This window comes from Antechinus flavipes, chromosome 5 (assembly GCF_016432865.1).
Source record: "Antechinus flavipes isolate AdamAnt ecotype Samford, QLD, Australia chromosome 5, AdamAnt_v2, whole genome shotgun sequence".
In the NCBI taxonomy this organism is placed as follows: Eukaryota; Metazoa; Chordata; class Mammalia; order Dasyuromorphia; family Dasyuridae; genus Antechinus; species Antechinus flavipes.
In genome coordinates this window covers 107,722,430-107,749,459 of record NC_067402.1, presented here as the reverse complement: position 1 = coordinate 107,749,459, position 27,030 = coordinate 107,722,430, and the positions used below count along the sequence as shown (strand labels likewise).

Genomic DNA, 27,030 nt, shown 5'->3' with positions numbered 1-27,030 from the left:
AGCTTAAAGTAATGCCAAACGAATATTATCTCCACAACTCTATTTTCCTTCTATTCCTTATAAAATATTCCTCCTTTTCAATTTCCTCATACCTGACAAAAACATCACCATTATTCCTATAATCAGACTTAAAACCTGGGAGTCATTCTTCATCTACTACATCAAAATTATTCTGCTAAATTTTCTTTGGAAATGACTTTAAATTTTTTCTTCCTCTTCAAATCTACCCTAGTTCAGATCCTCATCCTCTCATATGCAATAACTTCCTAAGTGGTTTTCTTGCCTTCAGTCTCTCATTCCTCCAGTGGCAACCTAATCATTCTAAGTATATTTCTATATCCTGGCATAATGGAAAAAAGCAAAACCAAACCAGACCTGATAAGTCAAAAGATCTGAATTCAAGCCTCAGGTTACCCAATAGCCGAGCAAGACACTGAACTTTTTGGAGAGTTCATTCTTAACTCATCTGTAAAATGAGAGGATCGTGTTATATGATCTCTAAATACCCTTCTATCTCAAACATACTATGACTTCTGCTCAAGACTCTTGGTATTTTCCTTTTGCCCATTGAGAGGCAGTGTTGTATTATACATAGAATCAAGAAGCCTGGGTTTAAATCCCACCTCAGATACGTCATGGGCACTTAACAACTAAGCCTCAGTTTCCTTGTCTGTAAAAACTACCTATACTAAATATCTACATACACATAGGACAAAACATATACACATATTCAGCATAAAGATGTATACAAGATGCTTGCTTGTAGATAATATAGAAACTTAAACACATATATAATACAAACAGATATGTAAACACAGGTGCTGAATAATTTCTTTCAAATAGATTTTCATTTTATAAGATAGAATAGGCCATTCAAGACCTTGTCCCCGGATAGCCTGCTCAATAGTCTGACTCTTGGGAATTTTACCTGGCACTTCTGGGAGGTAACCTGAGCCTGGACTCGTTTGAGTATATTGTATCTTGTATCAGTGGCTTTCATGAATAGCCTACTACTGGCTTTGCTAATGGGTCAGTTTGGGCTGCACAGAAGAGGAGGAATTTCATGGACCATGACACCTATTATTGTGTCCTTAGGCTGGTAAATACTGTGTCATTTGTATGGGATTGAACCATAGGCCATCAGAATCTGCTTGTTAGGGTACAGTTGCAAAGCACAATGATCTATATCAAAGCATCCTAAACTATGGGTTGCAATATCATAGAGTCATGTAACTGAATGTGGGGGTCATAAAATTATGATTTATTATCTGTAAATGTTTGATTTGTAAACCCTTTTTATGTACTGATGTATCTGGGGTTGCATAAAATTTCTTGGGTAAAAAAAAAGTTACGAGTGGAAAAAGTTTAAGAAACCTTGGTCTCTATTACAGGAATCAAGTTTTTTTGTTTTGTTTTCCTTTAATTGGCTTAACCTGCGGGAAAACTATCTATTTTCTATATGTCTTTTTTTTACTTGTGCAAAGGGAACCAGCTAATCTTAATCATTACTAGGATTTAACCTCCTGTCCTTAATGAAAGCCTCATAGGACCATGATCAGGCTGGAAAAGTTTAAAAGGAATGGAAAGGGACACCTAGGTGGCATAGTGGATAGAGTATGGGCCCTGAAGTCAGGAGGATCTAAATTCAACTTTGTCCATAGACATTTGATAGTTGTGTGATGCTGGCCAAGTCATTTGATCCTGATTGCCTCCAAAAAAAAGGACAATGGAGGTCAAATTAAGTGTGGGCAGGGGAGACTACTCATCTCAGCTACTTACTCAGTCATATGTGACCTAAAGGTCCTTGCATTTCAGGGGAGGGTCAGCCTTTGTAATTAGGATGGGGTAAAGAGACTTTTTCCCTTAGAATTCTCAGGATTTAACTTTACACAGTCTCTTAGATACAGAATCAGGGGATAAGTTAATGGGAAGGGAGGATTATCACTTTTTTCTGTGCTTAGATATTGAATCTGTTTCAGTTTAAGGCTAGATTTGGGATGGGGGGGTTGGTACTGCCATTGCTTTTGGTCCTATGAAGGACAGAATTTCCTGGTTTCATGTGGCTGACCCTTTGAGTTTGGAGGGTAGATATATGTTCTTCCTTTGCACATTGTGGTAAATGCATTGTTTGAGAGAGAAGGATGGAGATAGGGGCAGACAGAAACAGGATCAATTTTTGATCTTTATCTTTCATTGACCACCAAATCTGTCCCTTTTGGTTCTTTCACTGTCTGTAGAATTTCCAGCTGTCATGGAAACAGAAAAATGGAAGCTCTGCTTTTTATTTCACTCCCACCCTCCCACCCCCAAGGGGTTTAAAATGTCTTAATTGTAGCAGAAAGCCTGATCCTTTCTCATTGCCTCCTGCCTGCCTCAGTAGCTGCCTGCTGCCTCTCTGGCTCATTCTGGTCTGCAATCACATTCCAGTCATGGGGAGAGAAAAGAACAAATGTAACTGCAGTAACATATCTCTTGCCTCTGTTTTGAGAAGCAGATCTCTACTAGATCAAGGGAACAGTTATTAATATTAGCAGGCCAAGGGCAAAGCTCCAGGGAAGACATCCTCTGGTACAGGCTTAGGAAAAAAGAGAAAGGGAAAGAACTGAGTGTATTATCATCTTCAGCTCTCTCTCTCTCTCAATCTCTCTCTCTCCCCATCTCTCTTTCTCTGTCTCTTTCTCTCTGTTTCTGTCTCTCTGTCTTTCTCTTTGTCTCTCTCAATCTCTCTCTCTCTCTTTCTCTCTATCTGTCTCCTGCCTCCCTTTCTATTTCCATCCCATCTTTCTCTTTGTCCTTTCTCTGTCTTTAGCTCTTCTTTTATCTCTCTCTGGCTTTTTCTGTTACAATCCCTATGTTTTTCTTTCTATTTCATCTTCCTTTATTTTATCTCTGTCTTGTTGTTTCTGTATTTTTCTGTCTCTCTGTTTCTGTCTTTGCCTTTTTATCTCCATATTTCTCTTTCATCCTGTTTTCCACATTATCTCTTTCACCAAATCACAGAGCGTCAAATTTGCCAGACTTTTCAAGACAGGTCATGTGGGCCAGTCCATACTAGAAATGTGAATCCCTTCTACAAAATCCCCAGAAATGTCTTTGCATATACTTAGTTCCTAGATTCAGCAAATGGCACATAGTAGATCCTTAATAAATGTTTACTAAATTGAATTTCATTGAACAAGTGATCATCTACTTTTGCTTGAAGACTTCCAATGAGAGTTCTTGATGCAGCTCATTCCCACATTTGAGGGCTCTAATTTTGTTAGGAAATTTTTCTTTAGTAACATGGAGTAAGTATTACTTCTAAGTAATACACTACTTCTCCCTATAGCTTCTTGTTTTTCTTGGGAGCTTCACAGTCTTCTTGGACCCAACTCCCCTTATGGAACTTTAGTCCAAGAGACCCTAAATCTAGGGTGGACATCATTGACTTCCTCATATGTCATAAATTCTAATGTGGCATAGTCCCTCCCTCCAATTGTTCTGTCATTTCTACTTTGGCAAGGACTTTCTTCTTATGGTTATAATCAGTTTTAGAATAACAGTTCCTCTCATCACTTCCTCTGCATTTTGAAGTATGAGATGGTCGTTAATAAGAATTTACCATCTATCATACTTTTGGCAGAGAGAAGGCTCTGGCAGATGTCTGGATGGTTGAAATACCCCCCTTGTGTTCTATCAAGTTCAGGTGCTGGGCTTTTAATCTATTTCTAGTACTTGGATGTTTCTTCCTTTTGGCTAATAAGTGCCCTTTAGGATATTTCCACACATAATAGTTTTTTTTAAATTCATTTTTGCATTTCCTTCTTTTGACCTGATGCCATATAGTATACTCCCACCAATAACATTGCATTTATTTTTTCCTATGGTGATTCTTACCAAAATATTCTTTAATACTCTTCCCTTCTTTGGTTCATAGACTTTGTTATAGGAACACATCTTCTTTATATAAATGCCATCTCCCTTTTGATCTAATTTATTACTTTTGAATAAATATCTAGTTATGAATCAGATTCCATTAAGTTTCAGTAATATTGAGTGATATTTAACCTCAGGTCAAATTTATCATGTTAAGATCTCTAGTTCACTTTCCTTATTACTCATAGTTTGTACTTTTTGAAGTGATGAACATTACTATTTCTCCTTTAATTGGAAATGCTCTTGCAGATTATTGAGTCTCTCTGTCTTCTTCCTATAACATACTTACTACTTTCTAGTGTACCTGGGTTAGTTATTATGTGGAAGAAGTTTTCTCTTCCTTCCATTGTCAGCTTAAAATCCTCTTGATTAGAGCCCCAAATCTAAGCAAATATATATTTTATTGATCCCCATTAAATGCATTCCATGCCTGTCCATCAGCCTGACATTTCTTTCCCAATCAATCTATCAAAAAGCATTTATTATGGGCCAGGCACTGTGCTAAACACTAGGGACACAAAGACAAAAGCACTAGGAGTTCCTGCTCTCAGGGATGTTACATTTTAATAGGAGAGACAGTAGATATGTTTGTAGACAAAAAAATCCTTAACAAAGTAGATATATGATAACTTTAGAGGGAGAACATTGGGAGCTCTGGGGTTTAGGAAAAACCTCTTATGGAAGATAGTACTTGAACTGACTTTTGAAGGAAGCCAGAGTTTCTAAAGGGCAAAAGTGAGGAAGTAGAGCATTCTTGGGATGGAGACAGCTAATGCAAAAACCTAGTGATGGAAAATGGAATGTTTTATGTGAGCACGTGTGGCTGGACTAAGATTATATGGAGGTGGGCGGCAATAATGGGTAGGAAGACTGAATGGGTAGGAAGGGGCTAGGTTGTGAAAAGCTTTAAATGTTAAAAGAAGGGCTTCTATATGATCCAAAAGATGATAGAGGACTTGTTGGAGTTTATTGATTGGGGAAGTGATCGGGTCAGAACCATCATTTAAAAAAATCACTATGGAAACAGTGTGGATGGCTGATGGGTTGGAGCGAGGAGAGAAGTGAGGCTGGGAGGCCAACTAAGAGGTTACTACAATAGTTTAGGCAAGAGACAATGACGACTTGACTTAGGGTGTAAATGGAAAGAAGAGAACATATCCTGAAAGATGCTATTGAGAAAGAAATGACAAAATCTGGCAACTGACTGAATATGTAGGGTGAGTAGAAGTGAGGAACCAAGAATGACACCGAGGTGGCAAATCTAGGTGCCTGGAAGGATGATGATGTTTTTGACAGAAATAGGGAAATTCTTCAGTATCATTTTTAAAAACTGGCTCTTCATAATCCATAATTGCCCTTTTTCTTCTGAAAACCATACTTTCAGTTGGCAACAGTGATGAAAACACTTGTGCCCCAAAATTCTTTAATTTCTTGACTAGGATTTCATAATCTCTAGAGGTGTTTTATTGATTTCTTAATCTGATATCACCTTCTGATGATACCATTTGTCCCGCTACACATATGATCCTAGAAGCAGGTGTTAGCAGTCATTTTTAATATAACTAGAGAGGATGACCATCATATTCTAGTTAAACAATAACTCAAAAGATAGACTATCTTCTCATTTTTCATGTCAGGTCAACATATGATCACTGCAAGTTTCTCATAGTGAGGAATTGCCAACCACTTGCGCTCCATTCTTTCATGCAACCAGCACTGAATATTCTTTTATCTGGTGACCTTTCTGGGTCTTCATCATCATTCTTCACAACATAAGGGATTGCTTTCTCCTCAGAATGTTTAATCCATTCATTCTATTTTTTTGAGGCAATCAGGGTTAAGCAGCTTGTGTAGGGTCACACAGACAGTTAGTGTCAAGTGTCTGAAATCAGATTTGAAGTCAGGTCCTCCTGATTATAGGGCTGGTGCTCAATCCATTTTACCACCTAGCTGCTCCCCATTCATTCTTTTTAAAATTTTAAATTTTTTTATTTCTTTCCCATTCATTCTTTATAAGAAGAGTTTAAAATGTCTTAACACATATAGATAGCTCTAAGAATTCAGTGATCCTTCTTCTCTTCCTTCTCTGTATCAAAATCTCCAACCTCCCAACACAGAATCAGGTTCTCATTTCTCTCTTTGTTTTCCTTTTCCTCTTCAAATATTCTTTTTCCCTCATTCTTTCAAGGGACTCTTGATTAGGCAGAGTATAGAGAAATAGTGCTTTAGCCCTTTTATATTCTCTTCTAGCAGGGAGTAAAGGCTGAATTTTGTGCACATATAGTTACTTCTTGATTGTGTGGTTACTACTGGCAGAAACCCAAACATCATATGATCTTTGAAGGTTAATGAAATATTTCCTTGTTGTCCAAACTTACTGAAATGGAGTTTCTTAGTTCTGGGTCCCTTTTACTGCTAGCACTCAGTGCTCTCTATGGTGATAAACTGTTTTGGAGGGGGTGGGAGGTAATGATGATGTCTGACTTTAGGAGTCTCCTGAGGGTAGTTTTTTTTTTTCCCATTGATGGTAGATTTTTCAACTTTTTTCTCCATATCAGGTACTATCTGCAATAAATAGATTATTTATAATTGCAAATGGCTATTGGCTTAATATAGAAACCCATCTCCCAGACCCTTGTGTCTTGTTTTTTGCCATATTATTTCCTGCTGTGCTATTCTCATGTTTCCTCCCTGTAAAGTCTAGTGCCCTCCCCCCCTTTTTTTAACTGCTCCATGTTAGCTTTCTATTCATTCAGTGTAAGAAAAACCCTCTGGATCAGTGAAACACAGAATCTGAAAATTGGGTGGGACTTTAGAAATCATTCTTTTCAGCAGTCTAGTCTAACCCATGCACCAAACCCACATCATTATAGACCTGCAGATTTGGAGTAGAAAGACTAAGAGATCACTTAGTCCCACTCATTTAGGTTTATAGATGAGGAAACTGAGATTGTGGGTGGTTGAGACTTCTAGGGTCACACAGGTAATGAGTGGCAGAATGAGGATTTGAACTTGTGTTCTTTTACTCCAAATGTCCTTTCCACTGTTCTGGAGGCTACCAAAAAGGTACATAGTTGTTCTAAAAGTAGAGCATCTTCAAGAGGCCACTTCTGAACCCTCGGGCTTTTCATTAGTGTCTTCCTTGCTACCTTATGAATAACTGAAGGGAAAGGTATCTTCCAGGAAGGGCTCAGTGCTTCCAAATTCCCCTGTGCAGATTCAGTTGTGAGTTGATAGTAATAGAAGCTGGCATTTATATAATACCTACTAAATGCCAAGCACTGTGCTAAATACTTTATAAATTTTATCTTGTTGGGTGCTTACAACTCTGCAAGATGGGTAGCTTTTATTGTCCCCATTGTGTGTGTGTGGTTTGTCCTTTGTTCTTGAAGAGGACCATGACATCAGGGAGAGGATGCCATGACATGCACGTGAATTGGATTTAAGTGAGGGAGGCTGTGCAAGGTCTCCTGACTCACTTTCCTCTCCAGAGTCATTGGGGTCCAGTGGTCAGATATACATCAGAATGATGGGAGATAGTCCTGGATGCAATGGGAGACCTTGGCCTTGGTCAGCCGAGACCTATTCCCACTTTACAGATGAGAAAACTGAAGTCAATGTCTTGCCCAGGGTCACTTAGCTAATAAGTATTTCAAGCTGGATTTAAACCCTGACTCCAGGCCGGGTGCTCTTTCCACTGCACTACCTGTCTCTGATATTCTAGTAAGAGTTCTGGTCATTAGATACCGGTGCTAGAGAAGAGATAAATAAAGAGAGATAGGAAAGGTGATAATTGGGAGACAAAGAAGGAAGTGGTCTTTTCTACATGGTTATTTGGAGGTTCAGATTTATACTTTATGCCCTAGTGAATGACCTTAACTGCTGGCCCATTTTGTCACAATGAAAGAGGAAGAAAGGAATGAGGTTGTGCATATAAGACTAAAACATCTGTAGTATATGGGGATTAAAAAGGGGAAGGCAATTTTATCCCCAGAGAACAATGCAACAAATCAGGGAACCTTCCCACAAAACCAACCTTAAAACGTCACCGCTCTATTCTCTTGTTTTCCACGTGTCTGTCATAGTTTTTACTTTGTAGCTTTAACCTTTCACAATTTTCTGTCTAATCAAATTAATGTGGGCTCAGGGAAGTGATGCCGTATTTGGAAGCAGAAAATCTGCTTCAGATTTCTACCATGTAAACTGACTGCCTTCCTCACTTGTCTCAATGGTAAATGAGTTTAATTTGATGACTTCTACATTTCCTTTAAGGTTCGAGTCCAAATGAATAGATCTTGGACCATGGGAGTACGTGGAGCAGGGTGGCTATTACTTGAAACAGTTATGAAATCACTTCACCTCTCAGAGAGTCTGAGGGGGCTTGAGGCAAGTGACAAAGTGCATCCTTCTTAAAGCTTGGATACCAGTGAAATCCGGTTCCAACAAGACATGTTATTGAGAGCAGGCTTGATCAATGGCACAGAAAGTGAACAGAAGGAACAGCAGTTGGTAAAAGGGTTGTAGCTGGCCAAAGGGAGCCGACACCCTCAGATGGCATCACAGCCTGAGTGCGTCTGGATGGGAGAGGGAGACCTCATTGCCAAGCACCCAGCTCCAATCCAGCCATTTGTCTCAGTGTCAGGAGGTCGGGCAGGGACAGAGCTGTGGGGGGATGTATGTCCTAGCTGCCAATGGGTCCCTGGTTCTAACTTTGTCACTAATTAATTAGCTGTGCGACCTTAGGCCCCTTAACTTCTCTGGGTCTTATTTCCCCATCTGTCAAATGGAAAGGTTAAACAAGATGCTCCATCAGGGCCCGCCTAGTGCCATAACTCTGGCTTTTTTTGGATGCTGGCTGCTGCTGGCGCTGCCTCCTTTTCCTCCCATATGCTGCTTGCTACTCAAGTCACTCTGAGTTGTTGCAGCAGCCTGACGTCCAGGACAACTACCCGATTTGCCGTACCCAGGGGACGGCCTTGCCAGCTTGAATATTTTCTTTCAACCTTGTTTCTGGGCCTTGTCTCTCTTAGATCAATAACTTACTATAGTAAAAATGACAAGACGCTGGGCCCGGTGGGCCTACAAGGAACAGGCTTAGTTATAAAATCAAGGAGAGTAGAATAAAGTGAATGCCTCTGTTTGGGACAGGTAGAGGAACAGTTTGAGCTCATAGCACAGGATGGTTTTGAAATTCTTTCCTTAGGATGGGCCTACATACTGTGGGCCCATAAATAATATCAACATGTCTGAACTTTGCTAAAACACTTTCATAACCCTCTTATGAAGGAGGAATAATAGTAATAATAATTGTCATTTGACATCCCCATATTGAGGACCCTGAGGCAGAGAGATTAAATAACTTTTCTGAGGTGAAATGACATGTTAATGGGAAGGTACAGATAGAAAAGTTATTAAGTACTTACTATATGCTAGGAACTCTAGGTTACAAAGCCAGAAAACCAGAATGTTCCCATTCTGAAAGAGCTTTAAGGGGAAGACAAAACATGAAGTGGAGAATTTAAAAAGTTTTTTGGGGGGTGGGAGTGGGAGGTGAGAAGAGTTCTCATAAAGAGCCCAAGGAGCAGGTGCAGAGGTAGAGTAGAGTAGTGTAGAGTGGAGTAGAAGAAGACCAAAAAATGGAAAAAGAACAGTAAAACTATGGGGTTTTTTTTTTTTAATGACCTGACAGTTAAAGTCATGGATTCAACAGACATTGAGTTGGTCTCAAAGTATAATCATCCTCAGGGCACCAGGCAGCTAGTAAGCGGGCACCAGGCTGGTGGGTGAGCCAGAAGGAAGAAAATTGATCCTTCCTAGGCATTAACCACTGGACTACAGTGTCTCCTCTAGTAGCATTGTTGATGATAGTTAACTGAGTTGGGAAAAGTGTTGTCTTAGGTCACCTTGTATAAGATAGTTTTATACAAAGGAAATATTTTAGGCCTTCAAACAATATGTCAGGCCAGCCTTATACCACTGGTCAATGGGGGAAAACAGGGTAAAGAGTGGGAACATGGGATCATGTGAGTTGGAGCTTAAAGATCCTTAGAGATTACAATATAATTCCATTATCCTTCAAATGAGGAAACTGAGATTCCAAGGGGTAGATGACTTGTCTAAAGTCTTGTAAGTTAGGGCAGTGAGAAGACTGCCTCCCAAATCAGGAGGATCTGATTTCAAATCTGGTTTCAGACACTTACTTACTAGCTGTGTGACCCTGGGTAAGCAAGTCACTCCAAATGCCTTGCAAAAAAAAAAAAAATAAAATCCTGTAAGTAGTATGAATTCTAATCCAAGTTGACTGAGTATAGATGATTGGATTCAATCCATCCCCACTACCATAAAAACAATGAAAACTGTGTTCTTCTGATGTTCCATCTTCATATATTGGGGTGGTCCATTTGAAGAATAGTTCAGATTAAAAAGCTGCCTCAGACAAGTCCTGTGCGGTCCCTTCAGACGCTGCAACAGCTGCAGAAACTGAGCGGCCGCATTTCTGGGCTGAGGGCTCCTTGTTCTTCGTCCAAATGTTTCCCAGCATCAGTCAATGAGCACCACTGGGGTGTGGTGCACTGGCAGGCCTAAGGCATGAAAGGAGATAGTTAAATGGCATCTGCCCACAAGCTCCTTCTTGGTGTTGAAATGCCGAGCTTTCCTTGGGTATCAGTTACCTCTCATCACTTCTGTAAGAAGCTGTTTTCTGTTCAGTGTCAGCCTTAGCTGGATGGAAGGCATCCCAGGAAGCTTTTAGCCCTGTGATCCTTGGCCTGGGGACCAGACAGACTAGTTGTCTGATGATACCAGGCTTATTTAAGTTGATGGTTGATGGAAATGTGAGCATGATTTCAAATAGTACCAGTAAAGTCCTACATTTTGCTTTTGAATCTTTCTCTTCCAAAGGCTAATCCTTTAAGTAGGGGCTTTTGAGATGACTACATGAGCACATGAGAGTGTATTTGCTAAGCCAAGCTCTTACTTGTGAAATATAAACTCCTGAAATGATAAATATGTTTCTATGTATTAATAGCTCTAATCACTCAGGGGACAGAGACTGTTGTGAGTGGCAAGGATTCTGGACTTGAAATCAGGAGACCTAAATTCATATTTTTGGCTTTGACATTAGCTGTACGCCCATGGACACATGCCATTTAGCTTCCCTGAGGCTCCATCTTCACATCTGTAAAATGGCATAATGCTACTTGTCCTACTTCACAATATTATTATAGGAGAATGCCTCTGTAGAAATAACCCCAATTTAGGTTACATAGAGAACAATACAAATTTGAGTTATTATTGATGATAAAAGTTAAGGCATAAGTCTTTATGTAACAGAAACACAAATCCTTAGCCTTGGGACAATGGTGCCCTCAATGGCCACCAACTTTTCCCTTTCCCTATGTATTTCTATTACTTTATCAGAATAATCTGCAGGGTTTATCTCCTTGTTATGGAGATAATGTTAGAAACCATGTTAGAAATAGGAAATGGAATGGGAAAAAATAGAAGGATTTTTCCTTGGCCTCTCAGTTCATGGGAAGTGCTGACTGAGGAGAGGCCATAGCTTGAACATGGACAGGGTCACCCTAACTCATCTAAGAACTAAATCTGGGGCCCCCAGAGCAACAAAAGCAAGTCAAGAAGTTTTCACAAGCACCTGATATGAACTTCTTGTATGATGAGTGGGAGTCAGATATATCTAATTGTGGCCCTGGCTTGTGATATACAGCCATCCCAGAATTCACCAGAAATTGATGTTTTGGAATTCCTGGGAAGGCTGTGTGTGAAGGCTTCTGAAAATGTCAGCATACTCCAAGAGGAAGATTGCTTCATCTTCTACCTCTTGGGCCCCATTTCCTGTCTTCTGATTTCATTGTCTCTCTCCTAGTACAAATTCTTTCCAAACAGTCCTTTTATTAGTCTCTGTTCCAAAACTTCCTTTTCTTTCTTTCTTTTTTTATTAAAGCTTTTTATTTACAAAACATATGCATGGGTAATTTTTCAACACTGATCCTTGCAAAACTTTCTGTTCCAGATTTTTCCCTCCTTCCCCCAACTCCCTCCCCAAGATGGCATGTAGTCCCATACATGTTAAATATGTTAAAATATATGTTAAATCCAATATAAGTATACATATTTATACAGTTATCTTGCTGCACAAGAAAATCGGATCTACAAAGAAAAAAACCTGAGAAGGAAAACAAAATGCAAGCAAACATCAACAGAGAGCATGAAAATGCTATGATGTGGTCCACACTCAGCTCCCACAGGCATCTCTCTGGGTGTAGATGGCTCTCTTCATACTGAGAGCCAGAGATAGAGACAGAGAGAGAGAAAAAAAGAGAGAGAGAGAGAGAGAGAGAGAGAGAGAGAGAGAGAGAGAGAGAGAGAGAGAGAATCAGAGATACACAGAAAAAGACAGGCAGAGAGACACAGACCCAGAGAGAGACAGAGAGAGACAGAGAGACACAGAGAGAGAGAGAGAGAAGAGAGAGAGAGAGAGAGAGAAGAGAGAGAGAGAGAAGAGAGAGAGAGAGAGAGAGAGAATCAGAGATACACACAGAGAAAAGACAAAAAAAAAAAATCCAGAAAGCCAGAAAGGAAGAGACACTTGAGAGGGAAGTCAGAGCATATCATAGATTCACAGATCAAGGATTAGAAGGAACCTCATATAGTCCAGTCTTCTTTATTTTACCCAGATAGAAGCTGATATGTAGGGATTTTAAATGATTTGGTCAAGATCTCACAGAGAGTATGCATCAGTATTGGATTTGAACTCAGATCCTCTGACACAAGAGCTGAAGCTCTTTCCCCTGTAGCCATATTGCCTCCAGAAAGCCATAAAACCTCAAGCCTATGTTTAGTGATAGCAGAAACAGGGAGGCCTGTTGGAGTATTTTTCCAGGACATTTAATTACTAATGTGTTTGAGGAACAATCAAAGAATTTGCATGCATTGATTAAGCACTTGCTGTTTCAGGCACTCCAATCCCAATTGTTCTTCTAAGACACTGTTCCCACAGGCTTGGAGTTTGTGCTGTACTTCCATCATAGTTCTTTTCTTCTGAGAATTTCTCTGTGATATCCCTCCTAGGTCAGTACACTCACATCAGAGTTGTTAATAACCCAGGAAACCCAAGCCGATTAGAGCTTCTTTTTTTCCCCTTGAGTTACTTTGGGTAATTAGGCATTTTCTCATTAGCTTAAGAAAAATGAGAGCTGAGTCCAAGGAGCTTTCTTTTATAAATGGATTTGTAGCTCTGGACATCTTTCATTCATTGAGCTAGATGTGGAAGGAGAAGAGAGGAAAGGGGAGAGGAAAAAAAGAGAAAAAATAACTCAGGAAGAAATAGATCCATTTTCCAGGTGATGAAACAGTGAACGTAACATAGCTTGCAAAAGACAGGACAGAACTCTGATAGGCCCTTGCAATGGCTTCCTAGTGCTTAGTGGGAAAAGTTCTAATTCCTTATCTCAGGCCTCCCTTTCCCTCTCCAATTTGTCACTATCCTACCAATCTAGCCTCTTCTCATGTTACTCTGCTTCAGTTCATCTGAACTCTTGCTATGTTCCCTCTACATGCCCTGTATTTTTCTGCCTCCATATTCTTGGAAATATGCTTCTTGGATAGATCTAGCCTTGGAGTCAGGAGGAACTGAGTTCAAATCAGGCCTCAGACACTTAGCTGTGTTACTCTAGGCAAGTCAACTAACTCTGATTGCCTCTGAAAGAAAGAAAGAACAAAAGGAAAAAATAAAGAAGGGAAGGAAAGGAAGAAAGGAAGAAGGAAAAGAAGAAAAGAAAGGGAGAAGGAAAGATAGAAAGGAAGAAGGAAAGGAAGGAAGGAAGAAAAGAATAAGGAAAGAAACAGAAAGAAAGGAAGAGGGAAAGGAATAAAGAAAGACCCTTCTTTACATTCTCTACCTGTTAAATTCCTGCCCATCCTTTAAAGGTTGACTTCTAAGAAGCCTTTCCTTATCCATCTTTTCCCACCCTGAGTCAGTAATGACTTCCACAAACTACTTGCTTAGGGCTTTTTTATATGCTTATCATGTATCATTCTGTATTAGCTATATATGTGGCTTATTCTCTGACAGGGTTCTAAGCTCCATGAGAGACAGTATCCATGTTTTTTTCTTAAGCTCTTTCTTCTTCAGAGTTAGAACATAGCAGTAATTTACTAAATAAATTATATTGCTATTGAGCCAGCCTTTTCATTAGTGTAAAGAGTTGTTATTGAGGAACTTCCTCCACCAACACAGATAAGGGCCTTTGCTGCAATTTATTGTCTTAGAGAGACCTGTTTGCGCCGTTGAGAACTAGGATGCATCAGCAGAACCCAAGTGTGTCTTTCTGCATCCATAACCAGATCTCTAGTCATCATATCACACTGCCTCTGAATGCTTTTAATTGAATAAAATCAGAGCAATGAGTATCCTGGAAACACAATATTAGATTTTGGGTTTGACATTGAATTAACATAAAGAATCCCCTGATTTGAAAAGTTCTACTTTTCTTGCCTAAACTTTTCAGAATGGTCTCAAAACTGGATTAAGCCTGGACAGTTAGATTGCGCAGCAAATAGAGTACTGGCTCTGAAGTCAGGAGGACCTAAGTTTTGGCTTCAAACACTTAGCTGGGGAAGGCTCTGGGGAAGTCAACCGTAACTGTTTCAAAAAAAGAAACAAACAAAGAAACAAAGAAAGAAAGAAAAAAGAAGAAAGGAAGAAAAGGAGGGAGGGAGGGAGGAAAGGAAGGAAGGAATCTAGTTCTTGCCATATTTAGTCAGAACTTATTGAATTCACCCAGTTTATTTGACAGATGAGGAAATGGAGACCCAGAGGTTGTATCTTGTCAAAGATCACATATTAGAAAATAGCTGAGTCTAGATTTGAACTCAAGTTTTCCTGTTTCCAAGAGCAATATTCCATCTCATCATTCCCTTCATGTTTTGTAGGTCAGTATCTCAGATCAGTGATCCCCTGAAGGTGATACTTTGGCATTTTCTTATGTTAAGATGCATGTGAAGGAAGACAGTTCTAATCAGTCATTAGCTGGTCACAGATGGGTGTTGACTACCTCTTTTATGCCCTAATTTCATTTTAACTACATCAGAGAGAGTAATGATTTTGAACCTAAGAAAAATTCAGTTTGGAGAATGGAGAGGAATGTTATCAGAAAAACTCTTGTCTGAGCAAGGAATCTAAATATTTTCTTTTCCCCATCTCAGTTGTAGCATGTTAGCTAAAAAAAAATCTTTTCTAGCATCTTTGATTCAGTGCCTTTAAGAATTGTAAGTTTCTTGTGGTGTGTGTGTGTGTGTGTGTGTGTGTACACTGAGCCTAGCCTTCAAGATTTCCCTACTTTTCTTCCAGTGGGAACTTGATTCACCTTCTCATCTTGTTTACTGTATACCCTCTTCCCTCCATCCCTATCCACAGTTGATTTCTCTCTTAGATTACTCCAAATGCAGAAATCACACACAATCCCCTAAGGCTATCTATAATTAATTGGAAAACTGAATGGCACATATATTTTTTTGGGGGAGGGCAGCAGGACTCAAATCTGTACTTCTATGTTGAAATTCATAATACACACAAAACCCTCCTTGGCCACAAGTTGAAAGAAATCCCTTCCACTAAGTGTACAAACAACTCACAATTGTTTCCTACTGATAGGATACAATAGAGATCTTGTACAAGAAAAATGATGCAGTGATCTAAATATTTGTATGTGGTACAAAACAGCAGCCATCACCAAGCTTTTCTGCTTAAGAAAAAAATAGAACTTTATATAGGCAACAATATTCTCAGTGTTTTTTCCCTCCCCTCATGATGCAGTAGATGGGGAGGGGAGATGAAGAGAGAAACAGGTAGGATTTGGAGACTGAAGATATTGAGAACTCTAAGCCCTTTTGAATGGGGAGTTTCTACAGGGGACAGAGAAAAAAGAGAAATCCTCTTTAGTTGGGTAATGGCTGACAAGTCCCAGACACAATCCTTCCGGCTCATTAAAAATAATTTGCTTCCAGCCCCTGTTGCTTTCCCCTCTGCAGGAGCTGAGTGGCAAACTGACTTAGAAGAATTAAGAGGACTTTCAGTTGGAGCCAATCAGTAACCTGCCTTGATTCATTGCTGAGGAAAACAAGTCGCTGAAAGAAACAAGGCAAACAGTAGCCCGGCAGAGATTATGTCTCTTTTTTACCCCCATCCTCAGTTAACTTTCCAATTAAACCTTCTCCTGACAGTCTACGGTCCAGCTGACAGGAGAAAGAGACAATCCAGACTGACCTGCTTCTGAACCACTAATGGAGCCCCACTGTAAGCTGAGAGACATGACAAGTGGGACAGCTCTAATCAGTCCTTACCCAGCCATGATGGACATCGACCATCTCTTCTGTTCCCTAATTTTACTATTTACTTGATTTCCCCATGAGACATGCCATTGATAATGGCTTTGGGTTCTCTGTGGCCATTAACCTGAACAGGTTATCAAGATGATGGTTGAGAGTGTAATTTCTAGGTTGTCAAAGAGATATGAACCATTAAAAAAATAGTACTGAAATGTACTTGGATAATAAAGCCTGCAATGGTAGTTATATTGATGTATCTCTAGGACAGTGTGGTATAATGGTAAGAGTACTGACTATGGAATACTGTAGACATGAGTTTGAGTTCCAGAGACTATGGGAAAGTAACTTAATCATTCTAAGCCCTTCCTTCCTTCCTTCCTTCTTTTCCATCTTTTTTATTTTCTTTCTTTTTCTATTCTCCACCCTTCCTTCTTTTTCTTTTCTTTCTATTTATAAAAGACTTCTTCTTTCCTTTCTTTTTATGTGACTTGCCCTAGATTACACAACTAAAAAATATTTAGTGTCTGAGGTGGGATTTGAATTTAGGACCTCGTGACTTCAAGATCAGTATTCTCTCCATTCATTACCATTTCAACATAGACTCTTTCTGTCTTTCTTTCTTCCTTTTTTATTCTTCCACTTCTGACAGTTTTTTCCTTCTTTTTTCTTTCTTTTTCCATCCTTCTTTCATCAATTCTTTTTTTATTACTTCTTCTTTCTCCAATCTTCCTTCTTTCTCTTTCTCCATCCTTCACTTTACATCTTTTTTATCCCTTCATTTTTCTTTCTTTTTTCCTGTCCCTATCATCCTTTCCCTTGTTCTTCTCTCTTCTTTCTTTTCATCCCCTCTTTTTTCTTTTTCTATATTTCTTCCTTCTTTTTTCTTTCTTCTTTTCCCTCCCTCTACCTTTTTTCTTTTTCTCTTCTCCATCCTTCCTGCCTCCTTTCCTTTCTTTTTATGTAACTTGTCTTGGGTTATATGGCTAGAAGGTGTTAAATGTCTGAGGCAGTATTTGAACTCAGGACCTCCTGACTTTAAGGTCAGTGCTCTCTCCACTGTACTGTCTAGCTGCCTCTATTCCTTACCATTTCCACATAGATTCTTTCTTTCTTTTTGTTTTTTTGAGGTTATTCTTCCATGTCCGACAGTTTCTTTCCTTCTTTTTTCTTTCTTTTTCCATCCTTCCTTCCTTCTTTCTTTCATCCTTTATTACTTCTTCCTTCTCCATCCCTCCATCTTTCTTTCTCTTTCTCCATCCTTTCTTCTCTCTGCTTTCCTTCTCATCGCTTTCTTTTTCTTCATTCTTCCCTCTTTCTTTTTCTCCATTCTTCACTTTCTATATTTTTATCCCTCCATTTTTCTTTCTGTTTTTCTGCCTCCATCCCTCTTTTTTCTTTCTTCCTTCTTTTCAAGCTTTTTTCTTTCTCTACATTACTTCTTTTTTCTTTCTCTTTTTCCATCCCTCCATCGTTCTCCTTTTCTTTTCTTTCTCTTTCTATTCTCCATCCCTCTTTCTTCTTCTTCTTCTTCTTCTTCTTCTTTTTAATGTGAGTTGCCTAGGGTTGCACATTTAATATGTGTCAAGTGTCTGAGGTGGGATTTGAACTCAGGAACGCTTTCTTTTTTTCTCAGGACTTCTTTCCTCTTTATGTTTTCTTTCTTTTCCCTCTGTTTTTTTCATTCTACCCTTTTTATTTCCCTTATTTCTTCAGCTTTTTTCTCTCTTCATTCTTCCCTCTTTCTTTCTCCATCCTTCCCTTTTCTATCTTTTTTCTTCCTCCATCTTTTCCTTCACCTTTCCTGTCTCTATCTATCCCTCCCTCTTCTTCCTATCTTCCTTTCTTCTTTTCTTTCCCTCTTTGTCCTTTCTTTATATTTCTTCCTTCCTTCATTTTTTCTTCCTTTCATCCCACTTCTGTTTTTCTTTCTTTTCAAGTGACTTGCCAGAGTTACACAACTAGAAGGGATCAAATGTCAGGTGGGATTTGTGTTCAGGACCTCTTTACTTTAAGATCAGTGCTATCTCTAGCTGTCCTATTCATTACCATATGATCTCATACACTTACTAGTTAGGTGACTTTGGGCAATATCACTAGTTTGGGTGACATTTGTAACATAGGGGCACACTAGAGAAGGAAATGCTAGACCATTCCAGTATCTTTGCCTAGAGCCTGATATGACTGAAAAACAAGTGTTCTAGGACCTGAGCCAAGGACAGAAAATACAAATATAAGCAAGCAAGATAGTCCCTTCCTGCCTTTAAGGAACTTACGATCAATTGGGAGAAGATGACCTGGAAAGGGGAGGTGATTGCTGATGGTTATGAACATGGCCGTATGGTTTGGTGTTGATGGAAAATGAGAATGTTTAAATTCTCATCAGAGAAGGTAAAACCAGAACTAAACCTAAAAGAGGTTACAAAATTTATTAGTTTCACACTGAGGATAAATTATCTCAAAGATATAGGAGTAAATTTCCTTCACCTTTGGGCCTTTGACTGTCATCTGAAGAATGTATCCAATCAGTCATATGGGGTAGCAAGTGAGAGAGTGAACATGAGTCATTGGAAATTATTACTTTGGTAGGAACAACTAATATCCTGTTGACAACTGGTCCGAAATGCAATTTTTGTGAAAGGAAGAAGTGGATATTATGAGTGGTGCCATATATCACAGTCAGCATAGCTCTAGTCTTGGAGTCAGAGAGATCTGGGACCTAGTCTCTGCTCTGACATTTACTAAATTTGAGACTGAGAAAGTAATTTGACTTCTCTGTGCCTCAGTTTCTGCATCTGTAAAATGATAACATTACCTCTAAAATTTTTTTCATATTTTTAGGAGGAAAGAGCCTTGTGAAAAAGTGATATGTATATGAGCATTTTAAATTATTCTTAAGTCAAAATAGGAAAATAGCAAATTTATGAAGCCAGTGATGGCATAATGATATGAAAATATATTTATTTTTGCTTACCAAATTAAGGCTTTTATCAGGCAAAGCATGTGTGATTAAGGAGGAGGCATGGGAAGGAAATAAATATTTATTAACTACCTATCATGTGATATGCACTATGAACTTTATAAATATTTTGTTTGATCCTTATAACATTATTGGAGGTAGTTGCTATTACTATTTACATTTATGGCCAAGGAAACTGATGCAAACAGAGGTTTGAGTGATGTGGGCAGTGTCACATTAAATTAATTAATTAATTAATTAAATTAATCTGTGTCACATTAAATTAAATTAAAGCAATTAAAATGTCTGGGGTTGGATATGAACTCAGGTCTTCCTAGCTGTAGTTCCAGAGCTTTAGCTACTGAACCATTCTAGCTATCTATCATTGGCTAATCAGCAGGTTGTCTGAAAAAAAAGTTTGGGGATTTTTGTACATTCCAAATTCAATGACTCAGCAGTAAGATAAGGCAGCCAAGAAAGCTAAAGTCATCTTAGATTGTTTTTGTCAACCTAAAATAAAGAGGATTACCAAAGTAGCAACAAGGGTCTTTGAAGCAAAGGAATTATAATTTGGGACATTACAAAGCACTGAAATACTGGCCAGAAGGGGCAGGAGGAGTAGGGTTTAAATACACTTCACCAGAGAGGGAGACTCATGGAAGGCACAGACTCTTGAAGCTGTTCCATAAGTTGTGTTGCAAAATAGCCAAAAGTCCACAGAGAAGGCTGGGGCAATTGGGGAGTGAGATCAGAACAGAGCTCCAGAACAGAACAGAACAGAACAGAATAAACAGAAATGAGTGACCAGAATGGGTCTTGAAGATCATCTAATATGAGGTATAGGATAAAGAAACTAGGGATGTTTAGAGAAGAGAACATAGGGGGAGTGTGAGATTGTCAAGCAGAAGCAGCATGGTAGTAGAAAGAGTGTAAGATTTGGAGCCAGAGGTTCTGGGTTCAAATTCCAACTCTTCACTTACCACTTGTGGGATGTTGGTCCCTTGTTCTCTTGGGAAATCTTGCACTTCAATTTCCATGTCTGGAAAATGAAGGGGTTAGTCTAATTTAATTCTAAGGTCCTTTCCAGCTTTAAATTTACAGTTCTATGATTCTAAGTATTTGAAAGACTTTATGTGGGAAAAAAAGGATTGGACTTTTTTCTTGGTTACAGAAGATGTAAGTAGGAGCAAAAGATAGAAATTGTAAAGAGGCAACCTTAGATTTTAGATAATTACAGAAAACAACTTCCTAACAGATATGGCAATCCACGGATTGAATTGCCCCAGGAGGCAGAAGATTCCCTTTTGCTAGGAAGCTTCAAACAAAAGCTAGATACTTGGATATTGAGTATATGGTAGGGGGGATTTTTGCCCAGGTATGCGTTGGATTGGTGATTACTGAGCTTCTGTCTAACTCAAAGATTCCATGTAATGAAAAGTCATAGTCACTGCCTTCGTAAAACCCAGAGAGACCTTCTTAGAAGAGAGGTGATGGACCAGAAGTGAAGAATGCCTCGCAGGATTTCAGTTACCACCAAGGCGTAAATGTGTTTTGTTTGACTGTGCTTATTGTTACCAAAATAACTTTTATTTGAGGGAGAAGCAGGGAGGTAGTGGGAGTGATGTTTTTAAAAGAACAAAAAGAAAGAAAAGAGTATCAGTGAATCTTAAAAAAAAAAAGTAAGCAGAAGAGACCCGAAGGAAGTTCAGAAGGAAAAAAGCACATTCAGAGCATTGTAGTAACTATCATATCAAATATGAAAGAAGGAAGAGAAGAAAGAAGTGAAGGAGGAGGAGGAAGAAGAGGAAGAGGAAGAAGAGGAGGAGGAGAAAAAGGAGGAGGAGGAGAACCCAAGCTATAAGCACTGGTGATTCAAGGTTTCATAGGCTGTTTTTTTATTCCTTTTCTTTACATAGGGAAATATAAAGCTTTTGTTGATATTTGTTAAGTTTATAATGATAAAAAGGGAAATTTAAAGGAGAGGGAGAAAAAGAAGGAGAGGGAGAAAGAAAGAAAAACTGAGAAAGAATAGAAATTGAACAATTTCTTCATAGAGTATGATGATTTGAAGACAAATGTCAGACTAAATAATAACTCCATATGTTTAATAAATTGTAGTCGACTTCCTGATTTTCTTAGGATTGTTGTGGTAGAAGCAAAAGGGGAGAAGACTTAGCTTTATATGGGAAGCTCAAATTCAAAGGATCCAGAATATTTTCCAATTATGCAGGTTAATTTCCAACCAGCTCTCTTGGCATTCCATGAGAGAAAAGAGCCCTGATCTTTTGGGCTGAGATCCCAGTTACAGGAAACCTTTCCCAACCTCTCTTAATTCTAGTTATTCTCTTTGTTAATTATTTCTGTATATAGCTTGCTTTGTATTTATTGGTTTGCATGTTGATTCCTTCTTTAGACTGTAAACTACTTGAGGTCAGAAACTACTTTTTGCCTTTTTTATCCCAAGCCCTTAGCACTGTGCCTCACACATAGTAAGCACTTAGCTGTTTATTGATTGAGTTTGGGTCAGAATCATCTGGTAGCTCATCAATCAGTTGGTACCTCTTGGGTCACATGCTTCTTAACTCTCACTTTACCTATGAATAGAGCCAGTCCTGGCTGGCCCATCGTGGCATGTGGAAGATTAATGACAGAGGTCATCATGTTTTCCTCACTTGTCTTGTGAGACAAGGCCATGGTGCCTTTCTATTCTTAGTTATATTAGCAACTCTCTCCAAGTAGTAGGAGTCTGAGCTTATGGTATACAGGAAAGTATTGCATAAGCAGCTGTCGTCTCCCAGCAATCAGGTCAAGGCAATGAGAATTTTTCAACTTTACGGAAAATTCTCTCTTGAGTGTGAGATTTACTACTTTAAGGACAAAATCACTTGAACCTCCTCCTTCTTCAGAAAATGAAAGACTCCAAGAGTGGCAAGTGAGCTCTCCCTGGGGGTTTGTGAATGGATATGAATAAGCAGGAAAGGTCCTTCTGACACCAGCAGCAAGTCAATCATAGTTCTATTTAATTTCTCCTTGGTTTTCTGTTTTACCCTTGGCTGGTTTGGGAAGCTGGGGTATTTTTTTTTTTTACAGGTATGGACTAAGAGATGGAGCATCCTTAGCAACTGTTCAGGTGTGTGGCCTCTATCTACCTATGTTTGTTAACTTAGCACACCAGGTTACCTGGACCAAAATAATAGGTTTAGTCACTGGAAAGATCAATTCATTCTTCTCTAGAGAAAGCCATAACTAGGATGGACAACTGGCACTTTGTCTCAGGGTATTAAATTGAAAGCATATTGAATTTAGAGGTTATTGACAATACTTGCTATTCTTCAGCATCTTAGAAACAACCGATTTTTAGCATTTAGTGATAATAATTAGTTAAAATAGGAAAATACCAGATGGTGGGTTGGGGTGATCTCCTCCCCTATTCCATTCTGTCTATACCCCCTCATGGTCTCCTTAGTGGTGCCCATATGTTGAAATCTTCGGGTTTATCCCTCCAACAGAGCGATGTTTTTCTCTTTCTCTTCGACTGAGGGTTCATGTCATTAGCCTAAGGCAAAACTTCTGGCACTTTTTCCAAGAACAAAATTTCCTAATTTATCTTTTTCATTAAACTAAAAAACAAATGTGTCACTATTGGTCACAAAAAGAGGCTAGGTAAGAGTGTGGATGGTTGAGGAGACTCAACCCCCCCCAAAAGTGGGGAACTTTCCCACAACTGGGGAAAAAACTCAACTGAAATGATTCCAAAATAAAACTCTTATATTCACCTCAGCTAGCCTTGTTCATAGTCTGCCTACCAATAACTGCATAAGAAGAGAAATTGGGAGAATGTTCCTACAATGCTACATTTGTGTTCTGACTTTGTTGAGTGAACGTGTAGCTTGCTGGGAGGATGCATTTTAATAAATGTTGATTGGTTGATTGACATTATCTCTATGGGACAAGAGAGAGCTTAATCAGGCTATACTTTTTCAGTCCTCTCCTAGCTCACCTTCTTTATACTCATTCCCTCTAAAGCAGGGCTTCCTAGGTTTTTTCTCCCATCCATGACCCCTTTTCACCCAAGAAATTTTATGGAACCTTGTCTGGAATTTGAGCCCAGGTGTTTCCACAGCGTTCATATTGCCAATGTAAAGTTCACATGTTGTGTGTTCAGAACCAAGTTGCAGTGAAGTCACTGTTGCCAGAAACATCATGGTTTCATTATCTGTCTGATTTTGAATTAATTTTTGGTTATTGTGTTAGAAGCCTTTTATTGCTGCTAAATATTTTGGGCTTTCACCATTTTAGCTAAGCAACCCCATATGGGGTTGAGACCTACAATTTAGGAAGTTTTGCTCTAGAGCAGGGCTTCTTAACTTGGATTTCAAGTAGGTATATAGATAAATTTCAGTAGGGTCTATCAACATGTTAATATTTTTTTAATAATTGTGTTTCAATATAATCGGTTTCTTTTGCAATCTTATGTATTTTCTTTTATAGATTTAAAAACATTAGTCTGAGGAGTCCACAGTGTTCACCAGAGTGCCAAAGGGGCCTATTCCATGATATAAATAAAACTAAGAATGCTTTTTTCTATAGACTTTGCTTCCTAAGCATTTGAAAGCTTCCTTCATTCTCCCATTTGTCTTATCTACTTTGAACACTTGGGAGTTCATTTACCTTGAATGAACTCATATCCTATAGAGAGGAAATTCACCTATCCATTAATTCATCTATGTATTCTTTGTTATATGCCCAGCTCTATATTGGATGTTATGAAGAATACAAGAAAAAGATAAGATATGGAAATTTCCGTGTGTTCAACTCAGCTATCAGTTCTAACCAATTGCTGTCTTCTTTCCAGCTACATTAGCTTTTTAAATTAATATTCCTCCTGTCTCTTTATCTTTCACTGTTTGCCTTTCTCCCTCCCTCTTGCTTGGAGTAGATCCCTTCTCCTTCTCTCTTCACCCTCCTTGGATTCTTAGTTTTTTTCAAAACCCAACTTAAAAATCACCTTCTGCATGACACCTTCCTCATTCCTCTGGCTTCTAACCCTTTTTCAGAATCATCTTGTATCATTTTATTCAAGCTGATGTGTATACATACTGTCTTTCTCAGCTAGATTTCAAGCTCCTTGAAGGCAAAAACTGTTTGCTTTTGTTTTTGTGTTCTGGTCCCAGAACACAAAAAATATTTAACAAATATTTTTTGATTGATTGCTTGATAGATTGTCTAGGGCAGGCTGAGGATGTCTGATAAATAACCAGTGCTCTAGATTGTAGTAGACCCCCAAGAAATACTCTCTGTTGACGTTGCAAACTTCCAAATTTTCACTATGCTTTAAGTGCAATCTAGTTCTGCTTTTATATATCAAAATGCTCAAGAGTATGGGCCCAAGAGTCTCTTTGTTTAGGTGACCTGCTTTTGTAGAGTCCTATGTGATTTCAGTGTGATCTTTTCAATATTTCCAATTTTCTGACCACAAAGAGATTCCTTAATTAGCCACGCTCTTTAATGACTGTTTTAAATTGACTCTGCCTTTTATGTAAATTTTTGAATTTTGACCTTGGCAATGTTGTTATAAATGTAAAAATTAGCATAAAAGACTGTGTATTATAAGAGAAACTGAAGTCAAGAGGACCTGGATTTGAATCTTGGCTATACTTGTCTTTGTGACCTTGAAAGGATAACTACCTGAGTTTCAGTTTTCTCATTTGTAAAATAGAGCAGATACATTATCAGGGGTTTGGTTTTTAATAGATTCCTTGGTTTAGTTTTTAATATATATATATATATATATATGGTTTATATGTGTTATATATAATGTAATATAATTATTTTCCTTTGTAATCTTCTATATCTATCATTTGAAAATAGTAATGTAAAAAGGAGATCCATACATTTCACCAGACTGCCAAAGGGATTCATAACAAAAAAGAATTTCTTTATTAGATGATCTCTATTAGTTCTTAATTCCTTGAGCCTTCATTTGCCAATATATGCTAGTGCATGAACCTATTTCTTCCCTTTGTTATGTTGCAGTCTTTATTATACTAAGAGATTTTTTCCTCTTCTTCACATACAGAGAAGGGAGCTGTTCCTTAAACTCCCATTTGTTTAGAGGTTGAGAATCAGCTTTTATGATGGCAGAAGAAACTACATAGATTTTATGGACTGGAATGATGAAAGAGGAAGAAGGTACACTAAAAAATCACAAAACTCTAGCAATGGAAAATCCTCTTCTTTATGGACTAAAGCTGAACATCCTTCCCGCATCTCCAGCCTGTGCAATGCTGAGCCAGATGCTATCCATATGGGACCCGGACTTTCAAATACTTTCCTCTCCCTGCTTTTTTCCTCTGGCCCCTGACCCCAAGCCACAGCTGCACCTCCCCTCCAGGAAGCTTGATCAGGATCTCTCTAAAAGCCCAGCAGCATTTGGGTGAGAAGCAGCTGGCAGGAATCATTCCAGTCGGATGCACCCTGTCCTTAGGGCGCCATCATGCTATTTTCTGAAGCTACTTTGGTGTAATTGGGACCTAATTCATTTTCTTTTCATTCTACTTCTCTCCATCTTAGAAAGGAAGGGTAATGATCGTGTTAAGGCAGTGGGTCTGCTTTTCTGCTCAGACTTCAATCTTCATGTCCTTAACATGGGCTGGAATAGAGATGACCATTGTGGAAGCAATCACTGGGTGCTCACTCTTCACTCCCACCTTCAGTAAGGAGCTGAGGAGGGGTGGGAGTTGCAGAGGGAGAAGAATGGGCTGCTTACCCCACTTGGTTAAAGCCCACTGTTAATGAAGCTAGAGTTGGCTTGGTTATTTTCAGGATATCCCAATCTGTTCAAAATGTTTTGGGATTCAGAGGCTTTTACAGAAGAGTTAATTAGGCTAGTAATGCTAAAAGGAATTGGCTTTTTCATTTGTGTAAGATGTAAAGAGACCAACTTTGACTCCCTCTGATTTATCTACCAATAGGAACCTGCTCCTAAAAGTCACTTGTTTATTATCCTTCTCTGACCAATCGAATGTTTTCATGCAGAAAAATTATGCTCGACTCTCCCACAATCTCATGCATATCTGTAGTCCATGGGAGAGAAGAATTAAAACCATATGACATTGGTTTTTCAAAAGAGGTCAGAAATCCAAATTCTTACTTATTAACCATATCCAGCGGTGTATTTTATCTCTCTAGCTAGACTATAAGCTGCTTAGGGGCTGAGGGACTGTCTTCAGCTATTCCTTCCTCAATCCTTATTATATCTCCTTCAGTATTGAGCTTATTGAATCAGTGGATCATCTAATGGATGAACTAGTAAAGTTAATAAAAGAGGTCAGATCTGGTCTGTGAAATATTGTATGTAACTGATATGTTGATTGTTTTACCTGAACTGATTTGTTTTACTATGTATATATTTTGTATATTTATAAATGTGTTTAAACATGTTTCCCCTGATGAGAAGTGAACCTCCTTGAGTGCAGGGGCTGTTCCATTTTTGTCTTTATATACCCAGTGCAGGACTTGCCATATAGTAGATAATAAATGAGCATTGATTGATTGATTGGTTCCTTTTTTAAAAATCTTTGTTAAATGGGATGTCTTGATGGATAAGAAAGAGGGAGGGATACATTTAGAAATGAATGTGATCCCCAAACAAAAATCAGTAATAAAGAAATGTAAAATATTTAATTTTTCTATGGTATGACATCAAACAAGGCTACAATCTTCAACTCTATTCATAGGTAAAACTTGGCTATGTTTACATCCAAGACAAAATTTTTTTAATTATAAATTTTTAGTTAGAAAATATATAT

General features: G+C 38.6%; 1 long non-coding RNA gene across 1 annotated transcript in view; it reads left to right on the top strand.

Moving 5' to 3' along the window:
- Nucleotides 1-26,568, top strand: part of LOC127564875 (uncharacterized) — a 64,128-nt gene extending 37,560 nt beyond the window's left edge. The window contains exon 2 of the long non-coding RNA XR_007954379.1: nt 25,299-26,568. This is a non-coding gene — a long non-coding RNA (uncharacterized LOC127564875). The remainder of the gene's footprint in view (nt 1-25,298) is intronic.
- The last annotated feature ends 462 nt before the right edge of the window (nt 26,569-27,030 follow it).